The 6,111-nt window shown below is 40.3% G+C and overlaps 1 protein-coding gene across 1 annotated transcript in view; it reads right to left on the reverse strand.

Annotated features, from left to right (window-relative positions):
• The window catches only part of LOC127676106 (PRAME family member 12-like), a 57,752-nt gene extending 52,039 nt beyond the window's left edge, over nucleotides 1-5,713 (reverse strand). Inside the window, exon 1 of the mRNA XM_052172026.1 lies at nucleotides 5,574-5,713. The gene's annotated coding sequence lies outside the window, so the exon portion shown is untranslated. The remainder of the gene's footprint in view (nucleotides 1-5,573) is intronic.
• Between the last annotated feature and the right edge of the window lie 398 nt (nucleotides 5,714-6,111).

Genomic DNA, 6,111 nt, shown 5'->3' on the forward strand with positions numbered 1-6,111 from the left:
ACAAACTAGAAGTAAACAAATCAAGTTTTCCAGAAATTAAACCCCACCTCACTTTAGTTTATCTGTGAAGTGGACTGAAGTAACTGGCAAGAAGCAACTGGCAAGACCAACTATATTCCATGTAGTAGCTATCCCTGGTGGTCAACTTGACTATATCTGGAATGAACTCTGACCTGGATCTTGGCTTAGAGATCTTGAGACACAGTGGCTATGAATCCCAGAAGATTTTGACAGGGAAATCTCTAAGTTCAAAGTCATCAGGGAGCAGGGCAGTGGTGGTACACACTTGTAATCCCAGTACTCTGGGAGGCAGAGGCAGGCGGATTTCTGAGTTTGAGGCCAGCCTGGTCTACAGAGTGAGTTCCAGTACAGCCAGGGCTACACAGAGAAACCCTGTCTCAAACAACCAAAAAAAAAAAAGGAAAAAAAAGGAAAAAGGAAAAAGAGTTGAACCTAACCAACTCTACAGTCTACTATCATTCTATACACTTAAAGAAAACAACACACACATACACACGAACACACTCACAAACACACACACACAAATCCCTTCATGGGCTAGAGAAATGTCCCACTGGGTCCACAATTTAGAGTACTGAATGATTGTTTAAAAAAAAAAAGATTTGCATCTAGTACCTTTATAGGGCATCACAATCACCTGTGACTACATATGAACAGATACCATAGGCAAAATGCCTACCATATTCTTTATTTTTACCTTCCCTAGTACAGAGGATCAAATTCCTGTAATCTTTTTTTTTTTTTTTTTTTTTTTGAATTTTCAAGACAGAGTTTCTCTGTATAGCCCTGGCTGTCCTGGAACTCACTCTGTAGACCAGGCTGGCCTCAAACTCAGACATCCGCCTGCCTCTGCCTCCCAGAGTGCTGGGATTACAGGAGTGCGCCACCACCACCCGGCTCTACAAATGTGTTCTTGATATTGAATTAACAAAACTTCCTTTAAGAATAGAGAATTTTCCCAGCACTCTGGGAGGCAGAGGCAGGCAGATTTCTGAGTTCGAGGCCAGCCTGGTCTACAGAGTGAGTTCCAGGATAGCCAGGGCTACACCGAGTAACCCAGTGTCAAAAAACCAAATCCAAAAAAAAAAAAAAAAAAAAAAAAAAACCACATTTGTAAAATGTTAACATCTGATGTTGGGTATTGGTTCTAATGCTTATTTCAGCTCCAGAAAAGCTGCACTGCCAGATCTGAGGGTCCCTGCCCCCCTCCCCTGATTCGAATGAGTAATAAAAAGTTGCCATACAGCCAAGGGCTGGGCAGAAAGACCGGGGCAGACTTAAATTTCAAGTGCAAGGGAAGGAGAGGGGGGAGGAAGAGAAGGATCAGATTTAAGAGCTGAAAGAGGGAAAGCATCCTACACTGTAGGTGGAAAGTGAATGCAACCCTATGGGGAGGGGGCACAGAAGATGACAGGCAGCAAAGATACAACATAAATTTAAAATGCATTAAACCAGGGATACTGGAGGGAAATGTGTGCTACCCATCAGCAGGATTACAAATGTCCAGCTATTGAGCTTAGTTAAGACATATCAAAATTAGCTAGTGTGTGTGTGTGTGTGTGTGTGTGTGTGTGTGTCTGGTGTGTCTTTCATTTACCAATCAAGAGAACTCTTGGGCAGGTGCAGTGACTGCACTACATGTCAGAAGCCAAAGCAGTTTAATTAATTCAGTCTAGTGCATTGAGGTCCCAAGAGAGTTTCACATTACCCTGGACACAGGGGGTACAGAGCCCAGTCAGTCAATACACAGTTTAGTCAAAGTTTCAACTTTTTTTAAAGACAAAGCAGAATAAGATTTTCCCACATTTTCTAGTTCTCACCAGCTGCTGTTTCCTTAGCAATAGCATATCTCGGTTCAAAGTGACCCAAACCTCCTTGCAGACTGAGAAATCTGTCAGCAGTCCAACTCTGAGATGTGTTAGATGTGTTGTCTAATTAAGCTATAAACAACGTTACTTTCTCATGAAAAAAAATGAGCATGAAGCCACTTCCTCAGGTCTGCAGCTTGCTTGGCAGAACACCAGGATCCTCTGTTTGAGGAATTGCACCTCCTCGGTATCTCAGTATGCTGAGAGTGACAGAACCATCCTAGGGTGCCTTGCAGCTAGCAAGGTAGGAGCATTATCATGCCATTTCTCCACAGTAAAGTAAAATACTTTCTACTGTGATCCCTAGAAATTGGCCTGTGGTCCTGAATAGCCAGAGAAATGTTGCCCTCTGTGGATTAGCTGCCTACGTTTGGACTACAACAGGCAAAAGTCTCAACATTGTTTGTATTGCATCCACAATCTTTTTCAGCAACCTAGCCTGTACCCCAATAAACTTAAGAACACTTAATAATTTTAGTATTAGTAATTTATTCTCCATTTCGGCTACATAATTCAGACTGTGCCTAAAAGGGGAAAATGAAACAAAGTATATTCTTAGAATTATCATATGTAAGAATGATGGAGTTTAGAGAATTATACAACCCTTGCTGTATAACTAAACCTTCAAGAAGTTTCTGTTAAATCTTGAGTGTGATCAAGCAAGACTAAGTCAGAAAGCAACATTCTGCTTCCCTTTTATACTAGGCTCAAGTACAATCATATACAACACACATATCAATCACAGACATTTTTTGTCCTCCTGCTCTCATGGAAAGCCTTGAGTCAGATACTCAGTCCAAACATAAGAAGCCAATTACAATAATAATAATAACAACAATAATAAAATCTGGTTTGGTGGCACACACTTGTGCCAGGGAGACAGAGACTCCATGTCTTCCCTAGCCAGCCATCTGAGCCTACCTATCCAATTCAAAGCCAATCAAAAATCCTGTTTTACAAAAAACAGTGGATGGCACCTGAAGAATGACATCCAAGGTTGTCCTCTGGTCTCCACACACAAGCTTACATGTGCAGGGCCACAGGATCAAACTATCCTGTAAAAGGATTTTCATCCGCTGCTGTAAGAGAGCTCAATGGGTAAAGGTTCTTGCAGGCAAGTCTGATATAACCTGTCCAATACCTGGGACCTCTATTGATGAGGTTTGGTCTGTTGTATGTATTGTCCCAGAGACAAGAAAGTGCACAGGTAGATCCAAGTGAGGCTATGTGACCTTGCATCCAAATTATTTCTGATTGGTGAATAGAGATGACAACAGTCAATAGCTGGGCAGAAGAAACCCATGCAGGCAGGGTTTAGCATTCCAGGACTTCCAGCATCAGAGAAGAACCACAAGGGGGAAGACACCATGGGTTAGGTGAGTCATAAAATAAAGACCATGTGGGTTGGCTACCTGTAAATAAGAGCCGTCCAAATGAAACATGGCACATTCTATCATGGGATTAGTAGTGGGAAATAGACAACAGCGAGAGGTGCGCAATCTGCCCAGCTATTGTGCTGATTAAGGCTAATTGTACATAGAAAGGTTGTGTGTGTCTTTTATCTGAGAACTAAGTGGTCAAAGGCAGGGTAAAAACCTGAGTTGGAATTAAATAATTTCTACAACATCCACATATACAACTCCTGCCCACCCCCACATACACAAATAATAAATGTAATTTCAAAGGGGGTTAAAGCACTTTTTAGTAAACATGAGGATCCACGTTTAATCACCAGAACCCATGTGGTAGGACGATAACCTGCCCAGTCACTATCCTCTGGCCTCCATAAATGCACACTAACACACACATACGAACACAGAATAAATTAATGTAGTTATTAATTAATTAACTAATTAAAGGTTTTTCACATCATCTCTTGTTGGCCCAGACTCACTTCTGTCTTTGGTTTACATAGCTCGCTTCCCCACATCTACCTCTCCTTATCTCATGCCTATCATGCTTGCATGTGTTTCTCCTCCCTAATCTCCATGTTTAAATCTATATTAAACTCTTTATAAACTACTGTTCTGGGGACTAGACCGATGGTCCCCAGGTTAAAAGAACTTATTGTGCAATCATGAGGCCTGGAGTCCAAATTCCAGCATCCTGTACACACCCATGAGTATAGCTTCCAGGAAACAGACATTGTCTTAGGAAGAAATAATGAAAAACTGCCAGTGATTTGGAGGAAAAAACACTTACAAATGTATGGCAAAAATGCAAAACTCTGTTCTTTTAAAATATAGCCCACAAAAGAGTTAAGACCTGGGCTATGAATGAAAGGGAAGTAAGTGAAAATCCCGGTTCCTTTCCTACCATGTAACCCAACCAAGTACCATTATTATCTCTACAAATCTGTTTCTTGCTGAGTGTGCCAAATTTATATGCTGCTTCTCAATATCAAAAGGGAAACCACTTAGCAAAGAGTCCTGGAACATAGTCCATACAGAGTAATTTACTAATTATTAAATTTTGGAACAAATGTTAAAAAGACAAGTAGTTTTTCATGTTTATTTTTAACTGTCAGGCACAAGGCTTAGAATCCTGACTTAAAGTTGAGACTGAGATATAAAAGGAATTACAAAAAGCCATTTTGCCAAGGACAAATGCTAAGTAAAAATATCTAGTACTATGGAAATATAATTGACATAGGTACAATCATAAGTTTATTAGAATAATTTGATGCATCACCTCAAAGTTTTCATTTTTACAAAGATATGGTTTCATTTTCATAAACAATAAAGGGGAAAACAACACATTAAAAAAAGAGAGCAAAGGTAGGAATGAAGAATATTACTAGGTTGCTTTACTTTCCAACTTAAGAACCAAAATTCAACACAGGAAAAACTCCTCATACAAAAATGGTAGAAAACATCACACTAAAGATAATAAAACACCTCTCGTTCCTGAACACTTCAAAAAACAGACTTCCCTGAGATCTTCAAGTTTTCCTGTCTGGAAACAAGAAGCCCCAGTAAGTTATTTCATCACCACAATCCTATTTCCAGCATCAAAGCAAAACCTAGGAAAGCCACTCTGGTGGCTTTCTCATTCTCAGAAATTTATTTTTATTTTATTCTAGACATACAGAGAAACTACTTAAAAAGTCAAATAAATTCTGATAGGCAGCAAAATTTCACTCAAAAAAAAAAAACAAAATATAAAAACTATTTCTATTTTGTCTTATGACAACAATAAAAAATGTTGTCAGAAGACAGGCAATGGTAACACACCGTTTATTCCAGCACTGTGGAGACAGAAGTAAGTAGCCAGATCACTTGACTTGGAAACCAGCCTGATATATACGCTACTTGGGAAAAGCCAGGGTTTCCTGAAGTGCCTGCTCTGCAAGCATGAAGACCTAAGTACAAATCCTTATGCACATAAAATCTGGTGCAGGGCTGCACATTTCTTTCTAACTCCAACTCTTTGTCTCACAAGAGACAGGTCCTGGGAGTCTGCCAGGCCAGCTGAAATACAAGCTCCAGGTTCAGTGAGAAATTAAGGTAGAGACAACTGGAAGACACTGACCTCAGACCTCTGACCTCTACACAAAGCATGGGAAACTCAGGCCTCTGTTCTTTAACATGGATTAACTCAGTTACTCACTGTAGAGCTACAGAGTAGGTAATACGATAGTCATCACACACAGCTGAATAAAATGAAGCCCCAGAAGTCACTAACCGGTCCATGGCCATGCAGTCAGTCAACGGGAGCAGGCAGGATCTGAACTGAAGATGTCAAGTGTTCGAATCATCTACAGCATTCATTTAGTTAGCAATTTTTACAAAGAGCCTCTCAGGTGCCAGACACAGTTCTAAGTACTAGGGATAAAATTATGAATAAATCTAATGAGATCTTTACCCTGTAATTAGGAAGAGAGAGCCAACAATTCTAATGGGAATAATTAACAAGTGTAAAGTGTATCTAATAATAAATAGGGATGAGAAAGGGAAAATAATGTTTAATTTAATGCTAAACAAAAGAGTCAAATGACAAAGAGAGGGAGACTTGCTTCTATGTTAGGAACCAGGAGAAGTTCTCTCAAGTAAAGAACAGCAATAGAAGTCAAGAACAACTGCCACCAGCCAGAGATGGTGTCCTGTACATCTGCCAGGGTAGCACCCTAAAGCCCTAGTGAGAGTGAGAGTCATGGGGTAAGGCTGAGGTTAGGTTGGAAGCTGCCCTAGTGGCAGGGAGAAGCAGCTTAGATTCAGTTCTG

This window comes from Apodemus sylvaticus, unplaced genomic scaffold, assembly GCF_947179515.1.
Source record: "Apodemus sylvaticus unplaced genomic scaffold, mApoSyl1.1 scaffold_131, whole genome shotgun sequence".
NCBI classification, from domain to species: Eukaryota; Metazoa; Chordata; class Mammalia; order Rodentia; family Muridae; genus Apodemus; species Apodemus sylvaticus.